Below are 15,603 nucleotides of genomic sequence, written 5' to 3'. Positions count from 1 at the left end.
TTGATATTTTGGGGATAATCTCAATCGCGTTCTCCTCGCCTCTATCTGAAAACCCATTGGAGGAGAAGGTCAGAGGGGAGGGCGCTCTGCCTTTCTCATCCAATGGAGTTTGAGAAGCAGGGGAGGAGAGAGAACGCGAGAAGTATTCAATTTAGTTTCTCCCTTGCACGTGAACATGCAGAAAAATGGAGACGTGTGATATTCATGTTCAAATGCGATTCATGTTCAAATGATTAGCAGAAAGATAATCAATTCGAGGCAATTGATGTCAGGTCAGAACCGACTACCCTATTAATACATACACATGGTTATTTTCATGATATCACTCATGAATACAGCAACAATGTTGCGATAGAGAGTGAGGAACAATATTGCGTTCATTGAATGAATGCCTCATGTAATCGACAGGGTAGTGGTGTCTCAAGGGCAAATAATATACAGTAGCCTAATAATCACTATGCAAATTGCTTCACAGACAGTGAAATTCACTACTTTTTTCAAGTAATTTTAACATTGATGAAGATTATAGCAATGCTTGCAAGTAGCAACAAGAAAAACTGCTTTTTTTCCAGATAGAAGTTCATGTGGATATCTTGATTTGACTTTTGAACTTGGTCTCATGTGCTATGACACAATCAACACAGAGACTGAGATGTCTGCAGCAGAAATTGAGGCCTGTGTCTACTCCTATTCTTCACTTGAAGAGGAAGAGATATGCCAGTACTATGGCAGTTCCGGCTCTGATCATCCCACTGAACCACATCCAGACATTGACATGTTCTGGTACACATTAATATTAAAAGTATATCCAAAAGTCTCCAGATGTTCCCATGATCCCAGTGTTATTGACCGAATAACATGTAGGCTTCATTTTGTCACAATAACATGTTGACTTAACAAACTATAGAGAGATATACAACTGGATCCTTCTGGTGAGACATTCTCTCTGGATACTAAATGAGCTATGCAGGGAAAGAGAAGAGACCAATAGTGTATTTTGTTTGGGTTTTTCCCCTCAGCTCCTGACCCATGCTCACCTGTTCCTGGATAACTTTATACAGTGAGTACATGACACACACACACAATTTGCAATTCATGTGTTTTTTTTTCTTTTTTTTTCTCTGACCTCTTTTGAACAGACATGGCTTCTTAATTGATTTGAGGAAGGTCTTGGAGCACCTTATGGAGGACAATTATGACTGGCCATTATGACTGGCCTCATACTGGGTGAGGCTTTGTCATCCCTGAACTATTGTCAGCTTTGATATACAGTACCCTACCTCAACCAACTGCACAAGGAATATACTGTTAATGAATATGAGTAATAAACTCACTCATCCTTCATGCTTCTCTCACCCTTGCAGCTGCCAATATGTTTGCAATTGCTGCTCTGCTACTTGAGGTGTCTGCATAAGGTGAGACAAGTCTACCCCGACTTTTCAAATAGGAGAGGCTCAGCTATGTGAACTGTCTCACAAAGGTTGATGTGTTGATTCTAGGGAACACTGTCCCCCAGTGCAGGGTGCTGTTTACACCTGGGGCACTTGGGATAACTGACACTTTTTCCTGCTGTCACCATTCTATATGATTATTCAAAATCAACAGGTAAATACCACAAATATGATCTGCACAGATATTGACCTGCACTTAATATTCCAGGTTATGGCTCAGTTGCTATAAATCAGATATACAGTGGCAAGAAAAAGTATGTGAACCCTTTGGAATTACCTGGATTTCTGCATAGTCATAAAATGTATCTGATCTTCATCTTAGTCACAACAATAGACAAGTAGTGTGCTTAAACTAATAACACACAAATTGTATTTTTCTTGTCTATATTGAATACATAATTTAAACATTCACAGTGTAGGTTGGAAAAATTATCTGAACCCTTAGGCTAATGACTTCTCCAAAAGCTAATTGGAGTCAGGAGTCAGCTAACCTGGAGTCCGATAAATGAGAAGAGATTGGAGATGTTGGTTAGAGCTGCCCTGCCCTATTAAAAAAACTCACATTTTGAGTTTGCTATTCACAAGAAGCATTGCCTGATGTGAACCACGCCTCGAACAAAAGAGATCTCAGAAGACTTAAGAATTGTTGACTTGCATAAAGCTGGAAGGGTTACAAAAGTATCTCTAAAAGCCTTGATGTTCATCAGTCCACGGTAAGACACATTGTCTATAAATGGAGAAAGTTCAGCACTGTTGCTACTCTCCCTAGGAGTGGCCATCCTGCAAAGAGGACTGCAAGAGCACAGCACAGAATTCTCAATGAGGTTAAGAATCCTAGAGTGTCAGCTAAAGACTTACAGAAATCTCTGGAACATGCTGAGATCTTTGTTGACGAGTCTACGATACGTAAAACACTAAAGAATGGTTTTCATGGGAGGACACCACGGAAGAAGCCACTGCCGTCCAAAAAAAACATTGCTGCAAGTCTGAAGTTTGTGAAAGTGCACCTGGATGTTCCACATCGCTACTGGCAAAATATTCTGTGGACAGATGAAAGGCACAGCACACCAACATCAAAACCTCATCCCAACGGTAAAGTATGGTAGAGGGAGCATCATTGTTTGGGGTTGCTTTGCTGCCTCAAGGCCTGGACAGCTTGCTATCGTCGACAAAAAAATGAATTCCCAAGTTTATCAAGACATTTTATAGGAGAATGTTAGGCTATCTGTCCGGCAATTGAAGTTCAACCGAAGTTGGGTGATGCAACAGGACAACGACCCAAAACACAGAAGTAAACCAACAGCAGAATGGCTTCAACAGAAGAAAATATGCCTTCTGGAGTGGCCCAGTCAGAGTCCTAACCTCAATCCGACTGAGATACTGTGGCATGACCTCAAGAGAGCAGTTCACACCAGACATCCCAAGAATATTGCTGAACTGAAACAGTTTTGTAAAGAGTGTGGTAAACCGTGGGGTATTGGGTTGAGTGTGCAGAGATTGACAGAGACAGGGAGGCTTTAGTCCGCAAAAACAACTTTACTAACCAGAAAATAAACATAACAAAGAAAATCACTTAGGTTTGGCTCAGTCCTTCTTCTCTACTGTGGCTTGGTGTCGGTCTCTCCCCATTCTCTCTCGCAGTGTGCCACCGTGCTCCTTTTATTTGGCCTCCATGGCTTTCCTCTAATTACCTCCACTTAGAGCTGTCGGTGTCGGGGTGCCCAGCTCCCGTATTCCCAGCAGAGGGAGCCAACGTCGCCTCACATACCTCCCCTCTATTACCATCCCCCGGGGTAGATCTCCTGGGATACCCCACCCCTTAGCATGCCTCCCTCCCAGTCAGGGCTAAGGGCTAGGTTTGCATCCCTCTGGGATAGGGCGTCCGCATTGCTGTGCTGGGCCCCCGAACTGTGGATGACAGAGAAAGAGAATCGCTGTAAGGACAGGAACCAGCGAGTGACACGGTCATTCATGTCCTTACCTCTTTCCATCCACACAAGGGGGGCATGGTCAGTGATCAGGGTGAACTTCCTCCCGAGGTGGTAATACTTGAGGGTGTCCAGTGCCCACTTCACGGTGAGGCACTCCTTCTCGACAATGGAGTATTTCTTCTCCCTCGGGAGGAGTTTCCTGCTGACATACCTGATGGGGTGCTCCTCGCCATCCAGCTCTTGGGACAAAACGGCCCCTACCCCTGTGTCAGACGCATCTGTCTGGACCAGGAGGTTTTTTGAGAAGTCCGGGGTGACAAGTACCGGGTGTGAACATAGCGCATCCTTCAGGGCCTGGAATGCCACCTTTGTGTCCTCTGTCCATCGCACCGACTGGGGTAGTCGTGCCTTTGTTAAGTCTGTGAGGGGAGAAGCTATTGCGGCAAAGTTAGGTACGAATCTACTGTAGTACCCTGCTAACCCCAGGAATGACTTCACCTGCCTCTTGATTCTGGGGACTGGCCATCCCTTAATGGCAGCGATTTTCTTTTCTTGAGGTTTCACATTTCCCCTCCCGATCTGATAGCCCAGGTACTCCACCTCGGCGTAGCCCAGCTTGCACTTGTGGGGGTTCGCGGTCAGACCTGCGTCCCTTAGCGCATCCACCACGGCCTGTAACCTACAAAGATGTGACTCCCAACTGTCACTGCACAATTATGTCATCCAGATAAGCAGCGGCGTACTCACCGTGCGGCCGCAGGACGCGGTCCATGAGTCGCTGAAAGGTCGCTGGTGCCCCGTGGAGCCCGAAAGGCAGAACCCGGTAGTGGTATAGCCCCCCCGGGGTGGAGAAGGCAGTCTTCTCCCGGGAGGCCGCTGCCAGTGGCACCTGCCAGTGCCCTTCATCAGGTCCAAGGTGCTGATGTATCTCGCCATCCCCAAGCGGTCGATCAGTTCGTCCACCTGGGGCATGGGGTAGGCATCGAACTTACGGACTTCGTTCAGGCCCTGGGAGTCATTACAGAAGTGGAAGGTTCCGTCCGGTTTCGGAACCAGCACTATGGGGCTAGACCACTCACTGTGTGACTCCTCCGGGCTTCTGGTATCCGGTATGGCCGTTTACGCACTTTCTCTCCTGGACGGGTGTGGATATGATGTTCCACAAGATCCATGCGCCCGGCACCTCGGAGAACATGGCCTAATTTCGCTGGACCAAATCTGAGCTCTTGTCGTTGGGTCGGGCTGAGGTGTTCCCCCATTGCAACTTCGACCGAGGGTGGACCCTGCTGTGGCCGGATCCACGTTACGCACAGCGCCTCGCGTGCATGCCATTTCTTAAGTAAATTCACATGGTAAAGCTGGAGGGGTTTTCTCTGCCCTGGTTGGCGGACCTTATAGCTAATGTCGCCTACCCGCTCAACGATGTCGTAGGGCCCATGCCGCGTAGCCAGGAATTTACTCTCCATTGTAAGGATCAGCACCAAGACTTTCTTACCTGGTTGGAAATCTCGTGGTTGGGCCCCACGGTTGTAGACACGCTCCTGGGCCCGTTGCGCCTGGGCCATGTGCTCGCTCACCACTGGCCAAATCGCTGTCATCCTCTCCCTCATCTCCTCCACATGTTCTACTATGCTGTGAAGGGGGGGAGGGTCGGCTGCTCTTCTCAGACCTCCTTCACTAGGTCCAGCAGCCCGCGGGGCCGTCGGCCATACAGGAGCTCAAAGGGGGAGAACCCCGTGGATGCTTGGGGTACCTCACGCACTGAAAACATCAGGTGGGGCAGCAGCTGGTCCCAGTTCCTCCCGTCTCTCTCGATGACCTTCTTCAGCATCTGTTTTCAGGTTTTATTGAAGCGTTCCACCAGCCCGTCCGTTTGTGGATGGTACACACTGGTCCTCACCTGTTTTATTCGTAACAGATTGCAGACATCTTTCATTACCCGAGACATGAACGCAGTGCCCTGGTCCGTCAGGATTTCCCGCGGAATACCCACCCGGCTAAATAAATGGAAGAGCTCCCGTGCGATACCTTTTGCTGTCGCCATGCGTAGTGGGATTGCCTCAGGATACCGGCATTATCCACGATGACCAGGATGTATTGGTGTCTCTTCACGGTCTTCACCAATGGACCCACCAGATCCATTGCCACCCGCTCGAATGGCACTCCTATAATGGGCAAGGGAACCAAAGGGTTTTGATAATGCACCCGCGGAGCTGTGATCTGGCACTCCGGGCAACTATGGCAGTAGTCCTCCACGGCGCGCTTGACTCCAGGCCAGGGGAAGCGGTTCCAGATCCGCTCCCTGGTTTTCTCCATCCCCAGGTGTGCCCCAAGCAGGTGAGTGTGGGCAAGCTGCAACACAGTCCTAACATACTGGCTGGGTATGAGTAACAAGTCTTTTGTCTCCCCATTATGCTTTACTACCTGATACAATAAATTATGCTTGATTGCGAAGTGGGGGTAGCGCCAATCACTTACCCCAGGTAACAGTACGCCATTCACCACAATCACCTGGCCCCTAGTGTTCTGGAGATTAGGGTCTTCTAACTGGGCCATCCTAAACTGACCCGTGAGGATTCCGGTGTCGGGAGGTCCGTCTAGGGCCTCCACCTCCATAAAGGGGAGCCTGAGGTCTTCCTCGCATGGTGGCTCGCTTGCCGGAGCGGGGTCGTCTCCCTCCTCCGGGTCCGACTAGGGCCCAGTGAACACCTCTCGTGGCGAGGGTTGGGTTGCACAGGCCATTGTCCTTTTCCCTTTTCTTCCTACCTCCTGTGCTTGCCTCCCCAGGTCCCTCCTCCACAGGGCCTGGAAGAGAGGGCAGTCTCGACTGAGGAGAATGGACATGGGTAGGTTAGGAACAGCTCCCACGCGCATCTGGCACTCCCCCTTAGGGTGATTATCCTCACTGGCACCATTGGGTACTTCTTCGTGTCCCCATGTACACAGGACACTGTCACCTGCTCGTCCCCCAGTTCCTCCTTCCCATCTCCTGAGAGCCACTGCGGGTGGGCCAGGGTCACCATGCTGCCGGAGTCCAGCAGAGCGCTGGTGTCGATGCCATCGATTCGTACAGGAACCATCGGAGTGGCCATCTCGGTATGCGCCCAACAGGAGGTGACGTAACTCGCCATCCGGGATACCACAGAGCTGGGGGATGCGGAGGGCATGGCCTCCTCCCGGCCAGGACAACTCCACGTGAGGTGCCCCGGCTCACCGCACTCATAGCAACGTCTAAGATCTGGGTCCAGCAGCCGCTGACGTCGGTTTGGGTCACCCTCCTGCTTCACAGCCTCGGCTGGTTCCGTCCAGGCCCCCCTTCAGCCCCTCGCCTCTCTCTGTGTTGTTCGTCCCCCTCGCTGCGTCTCCTCTCTCCACTCGGGCCCCTCTCAGCAGGTCCTTGTTTTCTGGTGAATTTCTATCACGGTCAGCAATTCCTCCAGGCTCTGGGGGTTCTACATGCTCACCATCTTCTTCATCTCGTATGGCAGGGCCCGAAGGTATTTATCCAGGACGAGCTTGTCGAGCATTGGGAGGGACAGTACTTCCGTCAGTAGCCAGCCCTTGGTCAGGCGCACCAGGTCGCTCATCTGAGCACGGGGGGAAAGGATGGGGTAAAAGGCCCTGTTGTGGACCAGCTGTGCACGGCGTGTGAGATTGAACCCATAACGGCTCAGTATCTCCCGATTGAGTCCCTCATAATTCGCGGCCTGGTCAGTGTTCAAATAAAAGTAGGCCTTCCCAGAGAGGTAGGGTGCCAACAGGCTGGCCCACTTGGGCTTGGGCCATCCTTCCCTCTGGGCTGTCCTCTTGTAGGTGCACAAAAACGACTCCACGTCATCTTTCTCCCTTAACTGAACCAGGAACTGATTCGGGCCAGACTCCTGAGCCCTCCCAACCTTCAACTGGGCTACCTCCGCTATCAGTCTGCGGTTTTGTTGGTGCTGCTTCTCCAGTGCTTGCTCCTGGAGAGCCTGTTGCTTCTGCTGGCTGAGGATGAACTGAGCCACCAGCTCCTCCATGGTAATCTCCGTACGCTCGACCCCACGGCACCCAAAGCTACTGAGATGCCCACATTCTCCACCGTATGTGGTAAAACGTGAGGTGTTGGGTTGAGCATGCTGAGATTGACACAGAGACAGGGAGGCTTTAGTCTGCAAAAACAACTTTACTAACAAACTTTACTAAGACAATCACTTAGGTTTGGCTCGGTCCTTCTTCTCTACTGTCACGACTTCCGCCGAAGTTGGTCCCTCTCCTTGTTTGGGCGGCGTTCGGCGGTCGCCATCGCCGACCTTATCGCCATCGCCGATCCATTTTTCATTTTCCATTGGTTTTGTCTTGTCTTCCATCACACCTGGTTACAATTCCATCAATTACATGTTGTGTATTTAACCCTCTGTTTAACCTTCATGTCCTTGACCGTAATTGTTTGTTGTATTGCTTGTGCACGGTATGCTGGTAGTTACTGGGTTTTGTTTGACCCATTTTTTTATTATTCTGTTGATGGTGGTTTATGGTTATTAAACACAACCGTTGTAAATCAGTTTCCGCTCTCCTGCGCCTGACTTCTCTGCCGCCAGTAGCATCAAATTACAGAATTACGGACCAATACTATGGAGTCAGCAGGAGCAGGTACCCCGGTTATAGGGGTGGAGTCGCACGTCCGGGAGCACGCAGCAATGCTCCAACATCTTGGCACCGCCATGGACCGCGTTGTCCAGACAATGGACCACTGGGAGAGACAGGGAGTTCTTCCAGCGCCTCCACAAGCACAACCAGGGTTTCCACTGAATGCCCCTCTTCATCCTGGTCCCAGTGGGATTCGTCTCTCCCTGGGAAGGCTGTGAACTGCCAGGGGTTCCTTCTACAACTGGACCTATACCTGGCCACCGTCCACCTTGCTCCATCGGGCCGTGAGAGGGTGTCCGCCCTCATCTCGTGCCTCACTGGGAAAGCCCTGGAGTGGGCCAATGCCGTGCGGAGAGAGGGAGATGCAGCGTTGGACCAGTTTGAGGAGTTCAACCACCGTTTCCGGGCAGTTTTCGACCACCCGCCCGAGGGTAGAGCGGCGGGTGAGTGCCTCTTCCATCTGAGGCAGGAGACGAGGAGCGCCCAGGAGTTCGCCCTGGAGTTTAGGACCCTGGCTGCCAGCGCGGGATGGAACGACAGGGCCCTGATCGACCATTACCACTGCAGTCTGTGCGAGAACGTCCGTCGGGAGTTGGCCTGCAGAGACACTACCCTCATGTTTGACCAGCTGCTGGACCTGTCCATCCGGCTGGACAACCTGCTGGCTACCGCAGACGTTCAGATCGGGGTCTGGTGGTTCCATCCCCCCGCACCTCCTCTCCGATACCTATGGAGCTGGGAGGGGCAATGCGCAGGGAGACTGGAGGGGGTTCCAGCTTGTGCAACATCTGTGGTCGCAGAGGTCACACTGCCAGTCGGTGCCGGGTTGGTTCCTCTGGGGATCGAGGCAGCAGGCAGGGCGCTCTGGCGTCACCCCAGGTGAGCCAGCACCATTCTTACCCAGAGCCCTCTGTTGCCCATATGTTTGTCTATTTTCTGAGTTTTCCCCGCATTCCCAGCATAAGGCGCTCGTCGATTCAGGCGCGGATGGGAACTTTATAGATAGATCGTTCGCCCATAGATTAGGGATCCCCATTGTGCCCGTGGCTGTGCCCTTCCCCGTTCACGCCTTAGATAGTCGACCATTAGGGTCAGGGAGGCCACTGCTCCTCTGGGCATGGTGACGCGGGGGGGCACAAGGAGATAATTAGTCTCTTCCTAATTGACTCTCCTGCGTTTCCCGTGGTGCTAGGCCTACCCTGGTTAGTTTGTCATGACCCCACTGTTTCTTGGCCACAGAGGGCTCTCACGGGGTGGTCGCGGGAGTGCTCGGGGAGGTGTTTAGGGGTTTCCGTTGGTGCTACTACGGTGGAAAGTCCAGACCAGGTCTCCACCATGCGCATTCCTCCTGAATATGCCGATTTGGCTCTTGCCTTCTCTAAAAACTCAATTACTACCCCATCGACGGGGCGATTGTGCAATAAAGCTCCTGGTAGACGCTGCATTTCCCAGGAGTCACGTGTATCCCCTCTCACAGACGGAGACGGAGGCTATGGAAACATATGTCGCCGAATCCCTGCGTCAGGGGTACATTAGATCCTCCACTTCACCCGTCTCCTCAAGTTTATTTTTTGTGAAGAAGAAGGAGGGAGGTCTGCGCCCGTGTATTGACTATCGGGGTCTGAACCAGATCACTGTGAGGTATAGTTACCCACTACCACTCATAGCCACAGCGATTGAGTCAATGCACAGGGCGCACTTCTTCACCACACTAGATCTCAGGAGTGCTTACAACCTGGTGCGTTTCCGAGAGGGAGACGAGTGGAAAACAGCTTTCAGTACCACCTCAGTATGATTACCTCGTCATGCCGTACGGGTTGATGAATGCTCCATCAGTCTTCCAAGCCTTTGTAGACGAGATTTTCAGGGACCTGCACAGGCAGGGTATAGTGGTGTATATTGATGACATTCTGATATACTCCGCTACAAGCGCCGAGCATGTGTCCCTGGTGCGCAGGGTGCTTGGTCGACTGTTGGAGCATGACCTGTACGTCAAGGCTGAGAAATGCTTGTTTTTCCAGCAATCCGTCTCCTTCCTAGGGTATCGCATTCCCACCTCGGGTGGAGATGGAGAGTGACCGCATTTCAGACGTGCGTAATTGGCCGACTCCCACCACGGTAAAGGAGGTGCAGCGGTTCTAAGGGTTTGCCAACTACTACCGGAGGTTTATCCAAGGTTTTGGTCAGGTAGCGGCTCCCATTACCTCATTGCTGAAGGGGGGCCCGGTGTGTTTGCAGTGGTCGGCTGAGGCGGACAGGGCTTTTAGTAACCTGAGGGCTCTGTTTACCTCGGCTCCCATGCTGGCCCATCCGGATCCCTCTTTGGCGTTCATAGTGGAGGTGGACGCGTCCGAGGCTGGGATAGGAGTGGTGCTCTCTCAGCGCTCGGGTATGCCACCGAAGCTCCGCCCCTGTGCCTTCTTCTCGAAGAAGCTCAGCCCGTTGGAGCGAAACTATGACGTGGGGGACCGGGAGCTGTTGGCTGTTGTCAAGGCCTTGAAGGCGTGGAGACATTGGCTTGATGGGGCTAGACACCCTTTTCTCATCTGGACTGACCACCGCAATCTGGAGTACATCCGGGCAGTGAGGAGACCTCGCCAGGCAAAGTGGGCCATGTTTTTCACCCGTTTTGTGTTTACCCTGTCCTACAGACCAGGCTCCCAGAATGTTAAGGCAGACGCATTGTCCCGGCTGTATGACACAGAGGAGCGGCCCATGGATCCCACTCTCATACTCCCCGCCTCCTGCCTGGTGGCGCCGGTAGTGTGGGAGCTGGACACGGACATAGAGCAGGCGTTATGTGCAGAGCCCGCTCCCGTCCAGTGTCCCGCTGGGCGTCTGTACCTCCCGTCTGCTGTTCGTGACCGGTTGATCTATTGGGCCCACACGTCACCCTCCTCTGGTCATCCTGGGATCGGTCGGACAGTGCGCTGTTTGGGCGGGAGGTACTGGCGGCCTACCTTGGCTAAGGACGTGAGGGTTTATGTTTCCTCCTGCTCGGTGTGCGCCCAGTGTAAAGCTCCTAGGCACCTGCCCAGAGGTAAGCTAAACCCCTTACCCGTTCCACAGCGGCCTTGGTCGCACCTGTCGGTGGATTTTCTGACTGATCTTCCACTCTCACAGGGTAACACCGCGATCCTGGTCGTTGTGGATCGTTTCTCTAAGTCCTGTCGTCTCCTCTCTCTGGCCGGTCTCCCTACGGCCCTACAGACTGCGGAGGCCTTGTTTACACACGTCTTCCAGCACTACTGGGTGCCTGAGGATATAGTGTCTGATCGGGGTCCCCAGTTCACGTCTAGGGTCTGGAAGGCGTTCATGGAACGTCTGGGGGTCTCGATCAGCCTTACTTCAGCGTTTCACCCCGAGAGTAATGGGCAGGTGGAGAGAGTGAACCAGGATGTGGGTAGGTTTCTGCGGTGCTATTGCTAGGACCGGCCGGGGGAGTGGGCAGCGTTTGTTCCCTTGTCCGAGATTGCACAGAACTCGCTCTGCCACTCCTCCACTAACCTCTCTCCCTTCCAGTGCGTTCTGGGGTACCAGCCAGTTCTGGCACCTTGGCATCAGAGTCAGACCGAGGTTCCTGCGGTGGACGACTGGTTCAGGCGCGCGGAGGAGACATGGGAAGCCGTCCGTGTCCACCTTCAGCAGCCGTGATGCGCCAAAAGAAGAACACAGATCGCCACCGCAGTGTGTTCGCACCGGGGGACCAGGTCGGGCTCTCGACCCGAAACCTGCCCCTCCACCTGCCCTGCCGGAAGCTGGGTCCGCGGTTTGTGGGGCCATTTAAAGTCCTGAGGAGAGTGAACGAGGTTTGTTATAGGTTACAGCTTCCACCCGATTACCGTATTAACTCCTTGTTCCATGTGTCTCTCCTCAGGCCGGTGGTGGCTGGCCCGCTCCAGGAGTCTGAGGTGTGGGAGGTTCCTCTGCCCCCTCTGGATATCGGGGGGGCCCCGGCGTACTCCGTTCGCTCCATACTGGATCCGAGGCGTCGGGGGAGGGGCCTTCAGTATCTCGTGGAGTGGGAGGGGTACGGTCCGGATGAGAGGTGCTGGGTTCCGGTCGAGGACGTGTTGGACCCTTCAATGCTGCAGGAGTTCCACCGTCTTCGTCCGGATCGCCCTGCGCCTCGCCCTCCGGGTCGTCCCCGAGGCCGGTGTCGACGCGCGGGTCAAGGGGGAGTACTGTCACGACTTCCGCCGAAGTTGGTTCCTCCTTGTTCGATCCATTTTTCATTTTCCATTGGTTTTGTCTTGTCTTCCATCTCATCTGGTTCCAATTCCATCAATTACATGTTGTGTATTTAACCTTCTGTTCCCCCCCCATGTCCTTGTCCATAATTGTTTGTTGTAGTGCTTGTGCACGGTATGCTAGTAGTTACTGGGTTATGTTTGACCCATTTATTTTATTATTCTGTTGACGGTGGATTATGGTTATTAAACACAACCGTTGTAAATCAGTTTCCGCTCTCCTGCGCCTGACTTCTCTGCCGCCAGTAGCATCACATTACATCTACTGTGGCTTGGTTTCGGTCTCTCCCCGTTCTCTCTCGCGGTGTGCCACCGTGCTCCTTTTATTTGGCCTCCATGGCTGTTTGGCACTTTCCTCTAATTACCTCCACTTTGAGCTGTTCGTGTCGGGGTGTCCAGCTCCCGTATTCCCAGCAGAGTGAGCCAACGTCGCCTCACGTACCTCCCCTCTATTACCATCCCCCGGGGTAGACCTCCTGGGATACCACATGAGGAATGGTCCATGGTTTATTGCTGCCAAAGGAGGGTCAACCAGTTATTAAATCCAAGGGTTCACCCTGCACTGTGAATTTTTACACGGTGTGTTCAATAAAGACATGAAAACGTATAATTTTTTGTGTGTTATTAGTTTAAGCAGACTGTGTTTGTCTATTGTTATGACTTAGATGAAGATCAGATAAAATTTTATGACCAATATATGCAGAAATCCAGGTAATTCCAAAGGGTTCACATATTTTTTCTTGCCACTGTAGCTTTGTGCGAATTTGCACCTCAACTTGAGATGTTGACCCTGTCTGGTCAGACTGTTTGACCGTCTACCCATCAGGAGGAACATACTTATCTCTCTGGTCCTACATTGTTCTCGGGCTCAAGCTTAATTCTAACCAAGAAACCAACAGTTGGTGTCGTCAGGGGTCGGTTTCATATTCAGGGATATCAGTTCGAACCAGTTTGTTTTTTACTTTCTAGTGTTACTGGGTACAGTAATTACTGATGGTTGGTTTGATGCTGTTACCACTGATTGTGGGTAGTGGAGGGTGAAGAGAATTATTCTCTGGTTCAAATTAAATTAAATCAAATGTTATTGGTCACATAGACATGTTTAGCAGATGTTATTGCGGGTGTCGCGAAATGCTTGTGTTTCTAGCTCCAACAATGCAGTAATATCAAACAAGTAATATCTAAAACGTTCACAACAATACACATAATAGAAACAATACAATACACACAAATGTAAAGGAAATGGAATTAAGAATATATAAATATTTGGACGAGCATTGTTGGTGCAGCATAGATTAAAATACAGTAGAATAGAATACAGTATATACATATGAGATGAGTAATGTCCACTCCGAATACCTCTTCTCCACCGGCGGTGTTTTGGATCAGCCTCTGGAATCAGTTCAATTGCCCAGGGGGTTTGAACAAAGGATCCAATTCCGGAAAGTTGTATTCCTGCTCGTAATGCTGGTGAGTTACCGCCGCTCTGATATCCAAAAGTTATTTCCGTCTGTATGTAATAACACAAAAACGTTTCTGGGCTAATAATGTAAGAAATAACACATAAAAAACTAAAAACCGCAAAGTTTGAATTCTTGTTGTGGTAAACATCTGTATTCTGCTCCCAACTGGCACAGCGGTCTAAGGCACTGCATCTCAGTGCTAGAGGCATCACTACAGATCCTGGTTTGATTCCAGGCTGTATCACAACCAGCCGTGATTGCGAGACCCATAGGGTGGCGCACAATTGGCCCAGTGTCGTCCGGGTTAGAGTTTGGCTGTGGTAGGCCGTCATTGTAAATAAGAATTTGTTCTTAACTGACTTGCCTAGTTAAAATAGTATATATACGTTTTCCAGGGACTGACAAGTGTATATTACATGAAACAAACAAACACATAGAACACCTGAATATTAAAGGTGAGAACAATTCTTCTTTCTTGGCGTACACAATATCTGCCTGTCTAGTTGAAGACAAATAACACATAGACAGTTAATGATATTGACTTTGCTCTGTGTCAGACCTTTACTTCTTCCTCCTGGCACCCACTCTATGCTACCAGTGAGACTTCCCCTTGACCCCCAGGGTCCAAATCAACGTCCTTTGTGAGAGGCTGGTAAAAATGGTGAGATGAGGGCCACACTATTATCCACCCTCTTAATTTTTGCCTCTTCTTTCAGGTGGTTCTTACTCAAATGATGGTGGTAATCGTGCAGCAGGTGATATGTTTATGTATTAAATGCATGTGTTTGTACTGTGATTGAATAACTGTGATCCTCAACACAGGGGCCCCACAAGTATGTGTGCTCAGCCCCCTCTTGAACTCCCTGTTCAACCATGACTGCGTGGCCAAGCACACCTCCAACTCAATTATCAAGTTTGCAGATGACACAACGGTAGTAGGCCTGATTACCAACAATGACGAGACATGCGCAATAGCGCCTCTTCAACCTCAGGAGGCTGAAGAAATTCAGCTTGGCCCCTAAGACCCTCACAAACTTTTACAGATGCACCATGAAGAGCAACCTGTCAGGCTGTATCACTGTCTGATACGGCAACTGCACCACCCGCAACCGCAGGGCTCTCCAGAGGGTGGTGTCGTCTGCCCAACGCATCACCGGGGGCACACTGCCTGCTCTCCAGGACACCTACAGCACCCAATGTCACAGGAAGGACAAAAAGATCATCAAGGACATCAACCACCCGAGACACGGCCTGTTCACCCCGCTATCATCCAGAAGGTGAGGTCAGTACAGGTGCATCAAAGCTGGGACCAAGAGACTGAATAACAGCTTCTATCTCAAGGCCATCAGACTGTTAAATAGTCATCACTAGCTGGCCTCCACCCAGTACCCTGTAGTGAACTTAGACACTGTCACTAGCCGGCTACCACCCGGTTACTCAAACCTGCACCTTGAGGCTGCTGCCCTATGTACATAGACATAGAATCACTGGTCACTTTAATAATGGAACACTGGTCAGTGGTCACTAATAATGTTTACATATTGTTTTACTCATTTCATATGTATACTGTATTCTAGTCAATGTCATCCTATTTAACTATTGCTGTATATACTATAATATCCTATGTATTCTACAGATACACTAAATATTCTATCCACGTACAGTCCATAATGTCTTTAATGTCTATAAATTCCAGCACATATATATATATTTATACTCCAGATTCCGACATTGCTCATCCTAATATTTATATATTTCTTAATTCCATTCTTTTACTTTTAGATCTGTGTGTATTATTGTGAATTGTTAGATATTACTCAACTGCTGGAGCTAGGAACACAAGCATTTCGCTACAACCGCAATAACATCTGTGTATGTG

General features: G+C 50.6%; 1 long non-coding RNA gene across 1 annotated transcript; it reads left to right on the top strand.

Annotated features, from left to right (window-relative positions):
• Positions 1 to 168: 168 nt before the first annotated feature.
• On the top strand, positions 169 to 13,746 carry LOC145861101 (uncharacterized). The gene is made up of 4 exons (XR_014380897.1): positions 169 to 272; positions 1,140 to 1,227; positions 1,365 to 1,415; positions 13,651 to 13,746. It is a non-coding gene; the product is annotated as an uncharacterized LOC145861101 (long non-coding RNA).
• The last annotated feature ends 1,857 nt before the right edge of the window (positions 13,747 to 15,603 follow it).

Source organism: Salmo salar, chromosome 16, assembly GCF_965601325.2.
Source record: "Salmo salar chromosome 16, fSalSal1, whole genome shotgun sequence".
Lineage (NCBI taxonomy): Eukaryota > Metazoa > Chordata > Actinopteri > Salmoniformes > Salmonidae > Salmo > Salmo salar.
Note: the sequence above shows the minus strand (reverse complement) of the source record. Positions and strands in the feature narration are given on the sequence as shown.